Source organism: Panulirus ornatus, chromosome 64 (genome assembly GCF_036320965.1).
Source record: "Panulirus ornatus isolate Po-2019 chromosome 64, ASM3632096v1, whole genome shotgun sequence".
Classification (NCBI taxonomy): domain Eukaryota; kingdom Metazoa; phylum Arthropoda; class Malacostraca; order Decapoda; family Palinuridae; genus Panulirus; species Panulirus ornatus.
Genome location: NC_092287.1, coordinates 23971338 through 23991337, shown reverse-complemented (window position 1 = coordinate 23991337; position 20000 = coordinate 23971338). Strand labels below are relative to the sequence as shown.

The following is a 20000-nucleotide window of genomic DNA, read 5'->3' as shown; positions in this document are numbered from 1 at the left end:
CCAGCTGACACAACCATTACAGCATCAGCTGACACTACCATTACAGCATCATTTGACACTATCATACAGCATCAGCTGACATTACCATACAGCATCAGCTGACTTTACCGTACACCATCAGCTGACACTACCATACACCATCAGCTGACTCTACCATATACCATCAGCTGACACTACCATACACCATCAGCTGACACTACCATATACCATCAGCTGACACTACCATATACCATCAGCTGACACTACCATTACAGCACCAGCTGACACTACATTACAGCATCAGCTGACTCTACCATATACCATCAGCTGACACTACCATACACCATCAGCTGACACTACATTACAGCATCAGCTGACACTACCATATACCATCAGCTGACACTACCATTACACTGTCAGCTGACACTACATTACAGCATCAGCTGACATTACCATACAGCATCAGCTGACATTACCATACAGCATCAGCTGACTCTACCATTACACTGTCAGCTGACACTACCATACACCATCAGCTGACTCTACCATTACACTGTCAGCTGACACTACCATACACCATCAGCTGACTCTACCATTACACTGTCAGCTGACACTACATTACAGCATCAGCTGACTCTACCATTACACTGTCAGCTGACACTACCATACACCATCAGCTGACTCTACCATTACACTGTCAGCTGACACTACCATTACACTGTCAGCTGACACTACATTACAGCATCAGCTTGACACTACCATTACACTGTCAGCTGACACTACCATATACCATCAGCTGACACTACCATTACAGCATCAGCTGACACTACCATACACCATCAGCTGACTCTACCATTACACTGTCAGCTGACACTACCATATACCATCAGCTGACACTACCATATACCATCAGCTGACACTACCATATACCATCAGCTGACACTACCATTACACTGTCAGCTGACACTACCATTACACTGTCAGCTGACACTACATTACAGCATCAGCTGACACTACCATTACACTGTCAGCTGACACTACCATTACAGCATCAGCTGACTCTACCATTACACTGTCAGCTGACACTACATTACAGCATCAGCTGACTCTACCATATACCATCAGCTGACACTACCATTACAGCATCAGCTGACTCTACCATATACCATCAGCTGACACTACCATACACCATCAGCTGACACTACCATATACCATCAGCTGACACTACATTACAGCATCAGCTGACACTACCATTACAGCATCAGCTTGACACTACCATTACAGCATCAGCTGACTCTACCATTACACTGTCAGCTGACACTACCATTACAGCATCAGCTGACTCTACCATTACACTGTCAGCTGACACTACCATATACCATCAGCTGACACTACCATTACAGCATCAGCTGACACTACCATTACAGCATCAGCTGACTCTACCATATACCATCAGCTGACACTACCATTACAGCATCAGCTGACTCTACCATTACACTGTCAGCTGACACTACCATTACACTGTCAGCTGACACTACCATTACACTGTCAGCTGACACTACATTACAGCATCAGCTGACACTACCATTACACTGTCAGCTGACACTACATTACAGCATCAGCTGACACTACCATTACACTGTCAGCTGACACTACCATTACAGCATCAGCTGACTCTACCATTACACTGTCAGCTGACACTACCATTACACTGTCAGCTGACACTACCATTACACTGTCAGCTGACACTACCATTACACTGTCAGCTGACACTACCATTACACTGTCAGCTGACACTACCATACACCATCAGCTGACACTACCATACACCATCAGCTGACACTACCATACACCATCAGCTGACACTACATTACAGCATCAGCTGACTCTACCATTACACTGTCAGCTGACACTACCATTACACTGTCAGCTGACACTACCATTACAGCATCAGCTGACTCTACCATTACACTGTCAGCTGACACTACATTACAGCATCAGCTGACTCTACCATTACACTGTCAGCTGACACTACCATTACACTGTCAGCTGACACTACCATACACCATCAGCTGACACTACCATATACCATCAGCTGACACTACCATACACCATCAGCTGACTCTACCATTACACTGTCAGCTGACACTACCATTACACTGTCAGCTGACACTACATTACAGCATCAGCTGACTCTACCATTACACTGTCAGCTGACACTACCATTACACTGTCAGCTGACACTACATTACAGCATCAGCTGACACTACCATTACAGCATCAGCTGACTCTACCATTACACTGTCAGCTGACACTACCATATACCATCAGCTGACACTACCATATACCATCAGCTGACACTACCATATACCATCAGCTGACACTACCATATACCATCAGCTGACACTACCATATACCATCAGCTGACACTACATTACAGCATCAGCTGACTCTACCATTACACTGTCAGCTGACACTACCATTACACTGTCAGCTGACACTACCATTACAGCATCAGCTGACTCTACCATTACACTGTCAGCTGACACTACATTACAGCATCAGCTGACTCTACCATTACACTGTCAGCTGACACTACCATTACACTGTCAGCTGACACTACCATTACACTGTCAGCTGACACTACATTACAGCATCAGCTGACTCTACCATATACCATCAGCTGACACTACCATTACAGCATCAGCTGACACTACCATACACCATCAGCTGACTCTACCATTACACTGTCAGCTGACACTACATTACAGCATCAGCTGACTCTACCATATACCATCAGCTGACACTACCATTACACTGTCAGCTGACACTACCATACACCATCAGCTGACACTACCATACACCATCAGCTGACTCTACCATTACACTGTCAGCTGACACTACCATACACCATCAGCTGACTCTACCATATACCATCAGCTGACACTACCATTACACTGTCAGCTGACACTACCATATACCATCAGCTGACACTACCATTACACTGTCAGCTGACACTACCATTACACTGTCAGCTGACACTACCATTACACTGTCAGCTGACACTACCATTACACTGTCAGCTGACACTACATTACAGCATCAGCTGACACTACCATACACCATCAGCTGACACTACCATACACCATCAGCTGACTCTACCATATACCATCAGCTGACACTACCATTACAGCATCAGCTGACTCTACCATTACACTGTCAGCTGACACTACCATACACCATCAGCTGACACTACCATTACACTGTCAGCTGACACTACCATTACACTGTCAGCTGACACTACCATTACACTGTCAGCTGACACTACATTACAGCATCAGCTCATGGACTTCCACGGTGAAAAAAAAAAAAAAAAATGGGGAGGGATATGACCTTGTTGATGGAAGATAGCCATGGAGGAGGTCAAGGGATATGACCTTGGTCATGACAGGTCAAACGGAGACCTTTCTGTGGTGTAACCAGGTGGTCGACTAAGGTCATTTGACACCCTCGACCCACACACACACACACACACACACACACACACACACACACACACACACAGAGTCGATCTGTCGTTTTTCTGATCTTGTCTGTCTGGTTCGCTTTGGCGTTGAACACTGTCGTTAACGAGGAATAGATACAAAGGGAGGAGAAGGGGGGAGGTCAGTCATACGTTCAACGAACTCTCCCCCACTCCCTCCCCCCTGCCCCCACTCCATCAGGTCAGCCATACGTTCAACGAACCCCCACTCCATCAAGGCCTCGTTTGCCTGCCCTTGTCGTTAGTCTTTTGAGTCGGCGATGCGACGCTGGTGTGCGCAGGACCCGTTGTCGTGGCGACCTTGGGGGGGGGGTTGCCGCCACCCGCAGGTGAACTTCGGGCGTTCATCCTCGTTTCTCCTTCGTCAAAAAGATATATATATATATATATATATATATATATATATATATATATATATATATATATATATATATATATATATATATATATATATATATATATTGGTGAGCAGTCCACAGGGTGAGGTGGGGGAGGTTAGACTCGTCTCCTCTGTGCCGCCTCCGAATTACGGTCTCTCTCTCTCTCTCTCTCTCTCTCTCTCTCTCTCTCTCTCTCTCTCTCTCTCTCTCTCTCTCTCTCGTGTGTGTGTGTGTGTGTGTGTGGACCGCAGGTGGTGGAGTGAGTCTGTACCAGTCCGCACCAGACGCACTCCAGCTCAACACACCCAACCCTCCCCCCACCCCCCCGGCCCTCCTGACATACTTGCTGCTCTCCCACACACACACACACACACACACACACACACACACACACACACACACACACACACATATATTTCCTGGCCCCTCCCGTCACCCTTCCCACAATACAACCCCGTCGTCTGCACTTAGGAGGTCCCTGCTGAGAGAGAGAGAGAGAGAGAGAGAGAGAGAGAGAGAGAGAGAGAGAGAGAGAGAGAGAGAGAGAGATCCCCCTATCCCCCCAGTCTCGCAGATCACCGTGACACTGTCTTTTGTTGATGTTGTCATCCTTTGTTGCACTGGGGGGGTGTGTGGGGGTGGTCAGGGCAGGTCATACCTGCTTGCCAGACAACTACACCCCTTCCTCTTCCCTCCCTCCCTCCTCCACCTCCTCCTCCTCCTCCTCCTCCTCCTCCTCCTCCTCCTGTGCAGGAATGTCACCCTCGGCCCCACCCCCCTAGCTGAGCAGGCGCCCCTCCTGACCCTGGACGACGCCCCTGGGAGAGAGAAACCTGCCGCTGGATTCAGGCTGGGGGCACCATTGTCTCCCAGAACCTCCTCACCCAGCCTGACTGACTGACCGCCACTCCTACCACCTCCCCCTCTCACCCGCCTGCCATTGTCAGGGCTGGTCGAACCCCTCTCCCCACCCTGACCTGAGCTGGTCGAACCCCTCTCCCCATCATGACCTGGGCTGGTCGAACCCCTCTCCCCACCATGACCTGAGCTGGTCGAACCCCTCTCCCCACCCTGACCTGGGCTGGTCGAATATCTTCCCCCACCCTGACCTAGGCTGGTTGAACCCCTCTCCCCACCCTGACCTGAGCTGGTCGAACCCCTCTCCCCACCCTGACCTGAGCTGGTCGAACCCCTCTCCCCACCCTGACCTGAGCTGGTCGAACCCCTCTCCTCCCCATGACCTAGACTGGATCGAACTCCTCAATTCGCCTCTGTGCTGACCAGGGCCTGTCGAACCCTTCAGTCCCCTCCAAAAGTACACCCTCCTCCCCCTCCAATGAGGCCCTCGTTCGGAGCACTGTCTCCCTCGGATCTTACAACTTCCTCCACACTGAACAGAAATGTTCATTGTTGTTACATCCACAAGAACATGAGAACATGGGCCCCGTGTGGCCTGGAGGAGAAGGACCCCACAGTATCACTCCCTCATCTGAACACGGGGAGAGTAAACTGTTTTGGATTGTGGGGATAACTAGCGAAAGAATATTACCAAAGGGTTTTCTCGAGGCTGCGATGGTGTGTTTGGTACATTGCCTGGGACGTGAAATCCTCAGACATGTCCGGCTTTGCTGCGCGTTGGGATGGGAAAGGGGCCTCTTCCTTCCATTCTCTTGATCTGGGATGGGAGAGGGCCTCTTCCTACCACAATGTTGATGGAAGAGGGCCTGGCCTCTCCCTTCCCCTCTGTTGATGTAGGTTAGGAATGGGCCTCTCCCATCCACTCTATCGATGTGGGTTGGGAGAGTGTGCCCCCCCTCTTCCTACCACAATGTTGATGGGAGAGGCCCCCTCTCTCTCTCCCACCCTGTTGATGTGAGATGGAAAGAGGGGGGGCCCCCCTCTCCCTTTCCCTCTGTACCACATCATATTGTCCAGCTCGCTCAGGTTCCATCATCACGTCTTGGTCCGTGGATGAATGGCGTGGGGGGGTCACACAGGCCTTCGACACCACCACAGTGTGGGGGATCTGGATCTACACCACGAATTGGCCGGAATATATTTGATAATCCTAAGGGTCACTTCACAGTTTGAGGTGAGGCGCTCAAGTGATTTGCAAGTCTTTGGGATTGGAATGAGAGCTTTAGAGAGAATTTTGGAGCAGCCCTCGACATCAGCCACGCCTCAAAAGGAATTTTGAAAAGCTTGGGGGAAGACGAGATGTGGCCTGGGTCGACCTTGAACTCCAAGTATTGTAAGCTTATACAAGTGGACGTTGGTTGTATTGGAAGCTTATGTAAGTGGACGTTGGTTGTATTTTAAGCTTATACAAGTGGACGTTGTTTGTATTGTAAGCTTATGCAAGTGGATATTGGTTGTATTGTAAGCTTATGCAATTTGGTATTGCTTGTATCGTAATCTCATATAACTTGTAATTTTTTGAAATCTAATTGTGATGTAGGCTTATCTGGAAGAGGTCTCATACTGCCTCTAGGAATTCCATCTATTTCCTTCATTCCTTTCTTTCAGTCTTTCCTCCTTCATTCTTCCTTCATCCCCACCCACCCTTCCCTCCCATCACCCTGACGGAACTGGCCAGGGAGATATATGGGGGGCGTTTGAGGGAGACTCCCAACTTTGGCGCATAACTTGGGACGCCAAACTTCGTGAAGAAAAGTTGTTGGAACAGCTTGAAGTTCTCACGGGATTCTCCTCCTCCTTGTAAGTCAGACCTGCTGGTACGCGGGTGGCTATGTCAGAGTTCGAACTTCACCTCATCATGGCTGGTGTACCGTGTACACTCCTGGTGTTGTACACCCTGCTGGGAGTACACTGTGTACACTCTCGGTGTTGTACACCCTGCTGGGAGTACTCTGGTGTACTGTGTACACTCCTGGTGTTGTACACCCCGCTGGCAGTACGCTGGTGTACTGTGAACGCTCTTGGTGTTGTACACGCTGCTGAAAGTACACTGGTGTACTGTGTACACTTGATGGTGTACACCCTGCTGGGAGTACACTGGTGTACTGTGTAGACTCATGGTTTTGTACACCCTGCTGGGAGAACACTGGTGTACTGTGTACACTCCTTGTTTTACACCGTGCTTGGAGTACACTGATTTACTGTAAACCTCTGTTGTGGTACACTGGTGTACTGTACACTGCTGGTGTGATAGACCGTACGAGGAGTGTACTCCGGGTATGTAATATACCCTGCTGGTATAGTGTACGCAGGTGTAGAATACCTTGCTGATATAGTGTACGTAGGTGTAGTATACCCTGCATAGTATACGCAGGTGTAGTATACCCTGCAAAGTATACGCAGGTGTAGTATACCCTGCATAGTATACGTAGGTATAGTATACCGTGCTAGTATATACACAGGTGTAGTATACCCTGTTGGTGTTGTACACACAGGTGTTACTGTGTCTCAAGCCTGGTGTGGCAGTGACTTGGGACCGGTTCTGTCCATCTGTCTGTCTGTTCGCCCGTCCGTGATCTGTAGTCACGCCTTAACCTGTATATTAATGTTGAATGTTATATGTCCCCTAACTATAACATGCATTCTGCCTTAGGTTATAACAAGGTTTTGACCCGTTGCATCTACCTGGGCTCAGAACTTGATGAACATATATATATATGTATATATGTAAATACATGTGTATGGGGGTGGGTTGGGCCATTCTTTCATCTGTTTCCTTGCGCTACCTCGCTAACGCGGGAGACAGCGACAAAGCAAAATAATAATATTAATAGGGTGGGGGAGGGGGCGAAAATTTTGGGAGCCTTGAAAAATGTGTGGAAGTCGAGAACATTATCCCGGAAAGCAAAAATGGGTATGTTTGAAGGAATAGTAGTTCCAACAATGTTGTATGGTTGCGAGGCGTGGGCTATGGATAGAGTTGTGCGTAGGAGGATGGATGTGCTGGAAATGAGATGTTTGAGGACAATGTGTGGTGTGAGGTGGTTTGATCGAGTAAGTAACGTAAGGGTAAGAGAGATGTGTGGAAATAAAAAGAGCGTGGTTGAGAGAGCAGAAGAGGGTGTTTTGAAGTGGTTTGGGCACATGGAGAGAATGAGTGAGGAAAGATTGACCAAGAGGATATATGTGTCGGAGGTGGAGGGAACGAGGAGAAGAGGGAGACCAAATTGGAGGTGGAAAGATGGAGTGAAAAGGATTTTGTGTGATCGGGGCCTGAACATGCAGGAGGGTGAAAGGAGGGCAAGGAATAGAGTGAATTGGAGCGATGTGGTATACAGGGGTTGACGTGCTGTCAGTGGATTGAATCAAGGCATGTGAAGCGTCTGGGGTAAACCATGGAAAGCTGTGTAGGTATGAATATTTGCGTGTGTGGACGTGTGTATGTACATGTGTATGGGGGGGGGGGGGTTGGGCCATTTCTTTCGTCTGTTTCCTTGCGCTACCTCGCAAACGCGGGAGACAGCGACAAAGTATAAAAAAAAAAAAAAAAAAAAAAAAAATATATATATATATATATATATATATATATATATATATATATATATATATATATATATATATTATAATGTATAGGACTATTCTTATTCCGTCCCCAAGTCGCTATAGGGCAATGAAGGGAACATACTTATTATGATTACCATAATTATCGTAATTACTAATACTACTGCTGCTTATTATCATCATTGTAATTATCTCGTATGACAATGGATATGGACACAGTAATGAGTCATTAGATAAGGGACGGGTCTGAATGTGGAAAGGTATATATATGTAATTTGGCGTCGGGTCTGAAGTGAGTCTGGGCTGCGGGTTGACCAGTGCTCGGGTTATCTTATCTTAACAGCTGATAGCTTCATTCCCCCACCCCCAGATGGCTTGAAGGCCCAGGTAACAGTCTGGTGCATTCCATTAGCATATCTCGTGTTTGTCATAGAGGGGGAGGGTGGAGATGTGACGTCACGGGTGTCTCCAAGGGCGGCAGCCAATACCATAGATGTGTCCATTCGCTGACGTCATGCCAGTTCTTTTGCGCGGGGCCATTGGTTCTTGATTTGGTAACGTCATTCCTGTACTTTACCGTCATTGGCTGGTATGTCATGTTTAGATGTAAGTCTGCCATGCTATTGGCTAATCACCCCAGAGACGTCAGAATTGAGTTACCAGTCAGGTTGTTTTTTTTTTTTCTTTATCGATGTTTATGACGCCAGATCCGTAATCCCTGGAGGCGTCATTACGCAGTAAATATTTGATTATGCGTCACGTACCTTATGAGGTATATACATGTGGATGTATATGACATAAATATGTGAATTTATATTGGTGGTGGGTGGCGAGGCATGGCTGGCAGTTGCCATGTAGTGCTTTATGGCACTTGATGTACACATTACGTCATCATGATTGTTTGTCGGGTTATTTCAGGTTGTAGGTTGTGGAGACGAGGTCTGGGAGATTATTCTTTTGCGGGGATTACACCCGGATTACCGGTGTCGGTCGGGAGATTTCCCTGAAGCGCGCGGATCGCTGTTGCTTCGGGGATTTCTGTGTAATCCCGGAATAGTGTGGTTGGTCGAAGGATTTCTGCGTAAAAAGGGGATTAATGTTTCTCTCAGGGATTTTGATTATAACCTCTTTAATTACGTCATCGTTTGAGGGATTTATTTTTAACCTCTTTAGTTACGTCATCGTTTGAGGGATTTATTTTTAACCTCTTTAGTTACGTCATCGTTTGAGGGATTTATTTTGCCCCTTCACTAACACTGTTATTCTTTAAACCTTAAGGGATTACATTGTTACATTGTTAAGGGATTCAGATGGTAATCTCCGCTTTAAATTCTCAGTTCGTCTGTGGGATTTCTTGATCACACGTTTACATATCATGTCACATCTTTACTCGCTCACACACTGCATTAGTCACACGTATTACCGCATATGTGGGAATTTGACACGTGTTCGCGTAGGTCTTCGTATAGCTGGCTATATTAAAGCTATATATATATATATATATATATATATATATATATATATATATATATATATATAGATAGATAGATAGATAGATAGATAGAAACATATTATGTTTGTTGAGCTCACTAGTGTGCGAAAAATGAAGGATGAGTTAAATAATATTACTTCTACAATAGAGGAGTTCAATTCCCACGTGTATCTGCCGTATTCACGCGGTTTGGAGACATTTGTAGGGAAGGAGTCAACACGGCTCGATTCTTTTGGAGGTGAAAGTGAATGAATGGTGGTCTTGGGGGGAAAGTAAATCGCCATAGTGTCCCCTGAAGAGCTCCGGGGATTTACCGGGTTGGGGGGGGGATTTACCTGATTGTCTCCGCGCTGGGAGGCGGATTACATGTGTGAGAGAGAGAGGTTACCGGTTCCCCCCCCCCCCCCCCCGAGTCTTGTATGGGGAGGAGATATGGGTCTAATGTTTTTTTTTTCTCTCGTATTTTCCTCTCTGTATCCAGTCGTAGTAATCTCATGGTTCCGTTGCCTTCTCTTGTCTCTTTATTCCTCTTTCCAGTTCGCTCCTTACCCACACACACACACACACACACACACACACACACACACATGATTCATGCGCGGCAGGTGGCCCACACTTAACTCAGGTGTTCATCCTGCCCTTATGGTTGGTCATATAATTGGATCCTTGGTTTAGGATGATATATATATATATATATATATATATATATATATATATATATATATATATATATATATATATATATATATATTTATATATATATATATATAAATATATATATATATATATATATATATATATATATATATATATATATATATATATATATATATATATGAGTAAAGACATGGTACATATATACAAGGTTAAGAGACGGGACAGCACAAGTGTAAAACTCTCCGTGACATACAGATAATAATAATGATAATCACACACACACACACACACACACACACACACACACACATTTCTCTCCCGGTGTCCTCTCTTGTGAACAGGCAAGCTGTCAACCGCAGCCAACCCAGCAGTGGAGGAAATTGAGAGGGAGTGGGAAAGCTGGTGGGGTTGACGTGGGAAAGCCAGAGAGCAGAAGACCCGGTGGTCTATGACCAGGTTGTCTGCCGAAGGACAAGTAGGAGTATCCTAGATTCCTTTTGCTTATATAGATGGACATGGGTTGATAAAACAGAGGGCTCTTCACCCCCGACCACCATTATAGATAGAGATGCGATGATTAAGCTGATTGTTCCAATCTTGACCTCCTGCGGGAGGCCACGGGTGAGGGGACTGTAAGGTGGAGATGGCCCCATGGGAAGCGTACAGCCTGTGGGATGCCACGGGTGAGGGACTGGAAGGTGGAGATGGACCCCTGGGAAGCGTACAGCCTGTGGGAGGCCACGGGTGAGAGGACTAGAAGGTGGAGATCACCCCTGGGAAGCGTACACCCTGTGGGAGGCCACAGGTGAGGGACTGGAAGGTGGAGATGGCCCCCTGGGAAGCGTACAGCCTGTGGGAGTCACAGGGTGAGGGGACTGGAAGGTGGAGATGGCCCCCTGGGTAGCTTAAAGCCTGCCCACTGCGTGAGGCAGACGTAACTCGAGTCCAGGACTGATGTCTTCTCTCACTGTCTGCTATGGTTGACTAGGTCGAAAGTTACGGCCAAGTCCGCCAACGTGAGAGCCGTAGAGAACTTGCGTCTCTCCGGTAGATAGAGCCTTTTTAAGACGACGAGAGGTGGCGGTAGATGGTACCAGATTCGTCTTCACATTACCGAACGGTGAATGAACGAGTCTGTGTTCAGAACAGTGAATTACACAAGAGCTCTCCCCTTAGCGTTGGGTTTAGTTCGGGGGCTGTGAGGAGGTCGAGGGGAGAGGAGAGGTGGGGAGTGTATTGCACTGAACCTTAAGCCGCTGAACAATTATGTGGTTGTTGACTTCTGGATTAGGGAGACGTGTGACGTGTTTCCACTCGTGGGGGCGTTGTGTGCCTGACGGAGGGAGGCACTGGTGATGGAACTTAGGGGCACTGGCTTGCTCAGGGGAGATTAGGTAAGGCAGTGGGTGTCGTGGAGGGGCGCTGTGCCTCCAGGCTCTCTGTGTGTGTGTGTGGGAGGAGGAGGAGGAGGAAGTGTTACTCACCCCACAGCTGTGTGTGTGTACGTGAGTCAGGTGTATCGTGTTGGGGAAGGTGGGGGAGGAGGAGAGGAGTCGCATGGGTTGGGTGAGGGAGGGTAGGGGCGCGTGGTGTGTTTAGATCAGTGGGAATGAAACAGTGAAGATTGGGGGAGGGTAGAGGGGTGGTTTCTGGCCTGCGGGTGTTGCAGGTTAGGTGGGGGGAGCAGCGACGGTGTGGTGGATGCTAGGGGAAGGGCGTGCCAGGTCTGTACAGTGGTTTGTGATTGCTATTTGTGTGCGACGGAGGTAGAGAGAGAGAGAGAGAGAGAGAGAGAGAGAGAGAGAGAGAGAGAGAGAGAGAGAGAGAGAGAGAGATTCACACACGCGGGTTGCCCTCTTCTCCCAGCATTGTGTGTGTGTGTGTGTGTGTGTGTGTGTGTGTGTGTATGCACCCATATCTTCACGCTGCTGCTTAAGCCAGTTACCTATTTTCCTACCAGTCTCCGGGGGGGGGGGGGTGAACATGTGGATTGAGTGTGGGCCGAATTGTCCCCGCGCCTAGGATTCGAACCCTGGCATACCTGTGCTGAGTTCTGGTCAGTAACGCCGATTGCCACACTTCCAAGTCCCTTGTGTGTGTGTGTGCGTGCGTGCATGTGTGTGTGTGTGCGTGCGTGCATGTGTGTGTGTGTTGAAATTCTAAATTTTTTTAAATCATGCACAAGAAAATGACATTTTACGAACGGCATCGCCAGTCACTCAGTGGCACGCACACACACGCACACACACACACACACACACACACACACACACACACACACACACACACGGTTGTTGACGCCACGGGCGTGACTGTGAGTTAGGTTAGGTTGTGATAATTTCGAGCCGATTTGTGGCCCCAGCAAGTGCTGGTCACCACCGCTCAGCCGCCAGGCCCCTGATGCGTCCTGGAGGTGGGTGAGGTTGGCGCGTCCTGGGGGAGGTTGGGGGGGGGGAGCTACTGTAAAGTTACTGGGTGTCCTGGAAGTGAGGTTCGTGGGTGTCCTGGAAGTGAGGTTACTGTGTCCTAGAAGTGAAGTTACCGTGTCCTAGAAGTAAAGTTACCATGTCCTGGAAGTGAGGTTCGTGGGTCTAGCAAGTGAAGTTACTGTGTCCTGGAAGTGAGGTTCATGGGCCTGGGAAGTGAAGTTACTGTGTCGTGGAAGTGATGTTACTGTGTCCTGGAAATGAAGTTACCGTGTCCTGGAAGTGGAGTTACTGTGTCCTAGAAGTAAAGTTACCATGTCCTGGAAGTGAGGTTCGTGGGTCTGGGAAGTGAAGTAACTCGTGTCCTGGAAAAGAAGTTACTTTGTCCTGGAAGTGAAGTTGGTTTGACCCGGGAAGAGTAAAGTTATCAATACTTTTCCTCGTCTCAAATAAATTTCTTTGTATTTTGTTATTTTTTCTATATTTTGGACACAAGTTCCGCTCGGGCTTGGAGGTGGGGGGTAGGAGGGTTTGAAAACACTCATAGTTGGTTAAAAGTTGTTGGTAATTTTTGTTGTGAAGTTAATGGAAATGTCGCCTTCGTCAAGGTTCAGAAATTGTTATAATTGTTTATATACTGGTCTGTCAAGTGAAGGAAAATGTTATATAACCGTATATATATATATAACCATATATATATATATATATCCCTGGGGATAGGGGAGAAAGAATACTTCCCACGTATTCCCTGCGTGTCGTAGAAGGCGACTAAAAGGGGAGGGAGCCGGGGGCTGGAAATCCTCCCCTTTCGTTTTTTTTTTTTTTTTCAATTTTCCAAAAGAAGGAACAGAGAAGGGGGCCAGGTGAGGATATTCCCCCAAAGGCCCAGTCCTCTGTTCTTAATGCTACCTCGCTAATGCGGGAAATGGCGAATAGTTTGGAAAAAAAAAAAAATATATATATATATATATATATATATATATATATATATATATATATATATATATATATATATATATATATATATATATCCTTAAAGCTATATAATGTGGTCAGTGTTCGTGCACATAACCGAGTTAGATAATGTATTGCAACAATGCTGGATCACGCGAGGAGCGCCCGCACGGTTGGTTGCTCGCCGAGATAAATAGTCCGGCCCCCGACGTTCGCTGGGATGAATAGTCGCCATCTCGCAACGAATCGTGCGTTCGGGCGCCTTGAGATACGTTAATATTTCTTGCCTTGGACTGGCGTCAGTCTTATGATAAAGCATTTGTACAGTTAAGCTCAAACGTTATTTTTTTTTTTTATGGCGCAATGTGTTTGATCTTGAACATAAAGTCATAAGAGGATGTTGCCCGAAACTCAAGCCAGTGTCAACTGTTCCGGATGCGAACATAATGTTTACATGTTAAAACACCACCGCGCTACCCCAATCCCTGGAGTTTTTGTAGGACTTCTGGCTATTGGTTTACAGTTGTTTTGTATTTAACTTGTAATTGGTGGGATGTGGAGAGATATTTGAGTGTGTTGTGGATGGTTAAGATTATCTTCCATTATCTGGGTAGATGTATATGACTTTGTTTTTATCAGTTTCTAATCTGAGTTGATATGAAGTCTCCCGCTGTGTGTCCGTAGGCACGAATGTGTCACTAGCCGTCGCCTCGCCGTCGGTAGCGCGTGCAGGTGAAGCCTCCTTGATTTAGGTGAGTTTAGGTGTTAGGTTGTTCTTACTAGGAGTGGGTCACCTGGAAACCTGTAACATATTATCCATGTGAAGCCGAAGGTGAAGGTGTTCGCTGGTTCCTGAAGGTTCAGGGGCCGATCTAGGTGATGCCTTAAGTATGTTCTTAGGCGACTTGACCTAAAATGACAGGCACGGAGGATTTGACCCCCTAGAGCACGGCGGTACGACTGGCGAGAAGTACGACTCGATCCTTAACCACGGCGTTAGGACCAGTGGACATGATGGCCTGGTTTTTTAACTTTAACCTCAAGAGTCGTATCGTTGTTGGGGGGGGGGGGGTCGTGTCTTGCTCGGCATTCATACTGTCGTTATCAAAGAGTGACACCGTCGTGGTCGAGGGGTCGTATCTCCATGACCAGAGGGGGGTCGTTCTATCGCGATCAAAGGGTCGTACGTCCTGTCGTACTTGTGGATGACACGGATGCTTCCAGTAGATCTTAAGAAATATCATAACAACCACCTCCCCACCGCCCGCAACCAGCGTGCCAATTAGACTGTAATGAGTTCAGTCTCCGTGTGTTTCCGCATGGCAGGAGGGGACGCAGTGTGAGAGTCATTGGGAATTGTGTGTTCGATCCTTTGCTCTGGTGGGGCATTGCTTCTGTGGCTTTGTATCCGTCTGGGAGAAAAGAGACAATACCGAAAGAATTTTTGTCAGATCGTATATTTTTGTTTTCCTTCTTTTTTATGTGGCTGAGATGAAGCAGTTTTATATATATATATATATATATATATATATGTTATTTTTCTTTAAGAGGATTGCAGTATTGGAATTTTGGGTATATATATATTTTTTCTTATAGGTATTGAGATATGAGTAGGGTTTAAACATGCTCTCTCTCTCTCTCTCTCTCTCTCTCTCTCTCTCTCTCTCTCTCTCTCTCTCTCTCTCTCTCTCTCTCTCTCTCTCAGGCAGTTGTCTGACGACCGCCTAGTGTGTGTACCGGTGTCTGAACCTACCTCCCCACACCTTCCCCAACCCCCCCACACGGGTGTTAACCCCGGTACCAGACCAGGTACCTGGGAACATGAACCGGAAATGGGGGACATCATCTGACTCACCCTTTTTTAAAAAAAAAGCTGCATCACGTCAGCTTGAGCTGGGAATGTGGGTGGTGGATACTAAGCTTCACTGTCCAGTCTGCCTGTCAGTTAGCCCGTGTGTATATATATATATATATATATATATATATATATATATATATATATATATATATATATATATATATATATCCCCCATTTGATCACCGGCTCCAGCGTGTTTGCGAGGTAGCGCCAGGAACAGAAGAAGAAAGACCTCAATCGCTCACATCCATTCTCCAGCCGTCATGTGTAATGCACCGAAACCACAGCTCCCTGTCCACATCCAGGCCCCACGGAGTCTTTTGTCAGCCTCTCCTCACTCACTCTCTCCATGTTACTCTGTTATCATTTACGGATCTCCTCTCTCCAGATCCGTAAATACCACGTACAATTCCATGTTACACACACACACACACACACACAGTAAGCTGTGGCTGTATAGGAGGTAGCAGTATTCATAACAAGGAAGCCTGGGTTGGAATCCCGCCATTCGGGAACTGAGATGAAATGTATAGTAGGGGTGGAGGTGTGTGTGTGTGTGTGCGGGGGGGTGAAGCACCAGACCAGAGATGACACATACCCCCTCCTCCTCCTCCCCCTCCCTCTTCATCCCCCTCCCCTCCCCCTCTCCATAGTGAAAGTGTTGGAGGGGGGGGAGGTCTTGGGTGTATGTCTTTGATGGTTGGGGTAGGGTGTTTCTAAGGGTGTATGGCGGAAACTGTGATTAATTTGTATTTCATGTACATTTTTTGGGTGTTTTTCTTTCTTGAACAGAGGGTTGTGTGTATTGTCCCTATTGCGTTGTATGTAACTTGTACGTAATATCCTCTGTATACTATGAAGGGAGGGAGTTCTTCACTCGTTGGACCCTATTTCTTGTACTGTACGGGGAGGGAGTTCTACACTCGTGGGACCCCATCTCTTGTACTCTACGGGGAGGGAGTTCTACACTCGTGGGACCCCATCTCTTGTACTGTACGGGGAGGGAGTTCTACACTCGTGGGACCCCATCTCTTGTACTGTACGGGGAGCGAGTTCTACACTCGTGGGACCCCATCTCTTGTACTGTACGGGGAGGGAGTTCTACACTCGTGGGGCCCCATCTCTTGTACTGTACGGGGAGGTTGGGGTTCTACACTCGTGAGGCCACACATCTTGGACATTTCCTACTATCATACAGCTTTCTAAATTTCCTCATGCTCTCCACATAAATTATCTCCCAAGTCACGTTATGTCATTCTTCCACCATTCTTATAGTAAAAGAAAAAGTAATTATTTATATCTTATGTTTAGAAAAGTAATTATTTATATATTTTTTTTTAAAAAGTAGTTATTTATATCTTTAGAAAAGTAATTATATGTCTTTTGTTTAAAAAAGTAATTATTTATATCTTTTGTTTAAAAAAGTAATTATTTACGTCTTTTGTTTAGAAAGTTTTATCTCATGGTATTGCTTCTGGTTGTTCTATCTCTTCATCGTTCCAATAACTGTTCGCTCTCTACGCCACTGAGCTCGTTCAGGTACTTAAAGGCTTTGATCAACTCACCCCAAACTCCTCTCTCTTCCACGTTTGGTAGATTTGCAGCCCCCTAAAACGTTACCCTCTAACTCTTTTCCCTTAATTCCTGTTCCATCTTTGTTTTTCCTCCTTTGGCACCTTCTCTGTTAGTTCTTTGTGCTTTCTCTATGCCCTGGTTAACAGTGTTCAGAATCATCGCAACAGACAAGTGATTTTGTAGATGCTGAAAGAAAAAAGAATCACCCGGAAAAAGAAAACGAGATCCTGAGCGCTTTCGTGTATTCACACATCTTCAGATGTGTAAATACACGAAAGCGCTCAGGATCCCGTGTTACTTTTGCCAGGTGTTTTTCCAGCATATATATATATATATATATATATATATATATATATATATATATATATATATATATATATATATATATATATTGCTCGATTGATGTTGACTTGCCGGATATCTATCGCGTGTGGCCCGCCTGTTTGACGATTTCCTCCCCCCCCCCTCTCTCCCAGCCCCTTCGTCCTAGTTGACTGATGCCCCCCCCCCCTTCCCCCCTTTGTTCAACCCCATGTCTCCTGGCTCCACACGTCCGCTGACGCCCCACGTCTGCTTGACGCCCGGGAGCCGATGCCTGCTGCCCAGGGTGGTGGTCATGGGGTGGTCTGCGGTGACTAGCCTAGCCACACACACACCCACACATACACACACACACACATATATATATATATATATATATATATATATAGAGAGAGAGAGAGAGAGAGAGAGAGAGAGAGAGAGAGAGAGAGAGTTGTGTGTATTGGGGATGCACCGATGGTTATTGTGATGATAGTTTCTCTCTCTCTCTCTCTCTCTCTCTCTCTCTCTCTCTCTCTCTCTCTCTCTCTCTCTCTCTCTCTCTCTCTCTCTCTCTCTCTCTCTCTCCATCCCATACTGCACGTTCCACTAAAATCTTGCCGTGGTGAGCGCTACGGTCGCTCAGAGAGAGCCGTGCTGCACGGTGGCAGAATCTCCTCGTAAGATATTCTCTCTTCTCTCTCTCTCTCTCTCTCTCTCTCTCTCTCTCTCTCTCTCTCTCTCTCTCTCTCTCTCTCTGACACGGTGAAAGAAGGAGAATCACATGTACACAACCCACACAGGTGTAGCAGTGTATGAAGACGGTGGTGGTGATCCAGTCAGTAACCTCTCTGCTGTGGTTGGTTGAGCAGCAGAACATGGTTCTGTTCCCCCTCGTCAGGAGGAAGCAGAGAACCTACCGCCTCTTAATTGTGCCATTACCAGCAACTCGGTCGCTCGGATTACATGCGCACCTTTCCCAGGTTAATGGCTGGATCAGAGGCTAGGTCTGGAGGTCCAGGGGCCCTCTAAGACAGGGTCTGGAACGTCTCTAGAGGTCCAGGCCATGGAAGACAGGGTCTGGACCGTCTGTGGAGGTCCAGGCCATGGAAGACAGGGCCTGGAACGTTTTTAGGGGTCCAGGCCATGGAAGATAGGGCCTGGAGCGTCTCTAGGGGTCCAGGCCATGGAAGACAGGGTCTGGAACGTCTCTGGAGGTCCAGGCCATGGAAGACGTGGTCTGGAACGTCTCTGGAGGCCCAGGCCATGGAAGACGTGGTCTGGAACGTCTCTGGAGGTCCAGGCCAAGGAAGACAGGTCCTGGAACGTCTCTAGAGGTCCAGGCCATGGAAGACATGGTCTGGAACGTCTCTGGGGATCCAGGCCATGGAAGACAGGGCCTGGAACGTCTCTGGAGTTCCAGGCCATGGAAGACAGGGTCTGGAACGTCTCTGGAGGCCCAGGCCATGGAAGACGTGGTCTGGAACGTCTCTGGAGGCACCGATCATGGAAGACATGACGTTCCTGGAGTCCAGGCCATGGAAGACGTGGTCTGGAACTTCTCCGGTGGTGTAGCTCGTGCATGACTGTAGTTCCAGGCTGCTAAAGGCCCAGATCATGCAATCCAGTCAGTCAGGGAGGCAGGCTGGTTGGTTGGCGTGTCTGGCTTATTGATCTTTACCCTGGACTTTAGCTAAGGGATGATGGTTAGGCGTAATTACACCCCCCCCCCCCCTCCCCAGGACTGGAGGCGCCTCCTGTACCTCATGGGGTGTGTGGGGGAGCGGAGCTTCACCACCTCCCTCCACCTCGCCAACCCTTTTAATCGCGTAATCTGTTTGCCTGGGTTGCGTGAGGTGGCACAGACTGCATTACGGGCTCCTTTGCTGGGCTGGGCTGGGCCCCGGCCTCGCCTTGGTGGGGTCCAGGTTGTGGCTGACGCAGGGGGGGCCCGGCCGTCATTGTGTCGGCCAAACATTGATTTCGTTGAATGTGCAACGAGACGCGTTTTCTTTTCTCTGTTTGGTCAACGACGGTGTGGTGGGGGGATTTGTCGTCGCTAGAATTGGAAGTGGTAATTAAACCCCTTGATAACGACGTTACGACCCTCGGGTATGATGGTACGACCCTCGAGCACGACGGTACGACCCTCGAACACGACGGTACGACCCTCGAACACTACGGTACGACCCTCGAGCACGACGGTACGACCCTTGTAAAACCTGGCCATTGACCAAAATTATTCTTTTTCAACGCTAGGATGTATATTGATCATGTTTTAATGCTTCAGTCTAAGGTGTTTTTCATGGATCAATATCATTATTCATGTCTGTCATTATTACTTCAGGCATTTTTG

General features: G+C 47.5%; 1 protein-coding gene across 16 annotated transcripts in view; it reads left to right on the top strand.

The window, feature by feature from the left end:
- Window positions 1–20000, top strand: part of nuf (rab11 family-interacting protein nuf) — a 555321-nt gene that overhangs the window by 390768 nt on the left and 144553 nt on the right. Inside the window, exon 1 of one of the 16 annotated variants that reach the window (XM_071657555.1) lies at window positions 14598–14663. The exons of the other annotated variants lie outside the window; for them this stretch is intronic. The gene's annotated coding sequence lies outside the window, so the exon portion shown is untranslated. Of the gene's footprint in view, window positions 1–14597; window positions 14664–20000 lie in introns of those variants that run through there. 16 annotated transcript variants of the gene reach the window in all.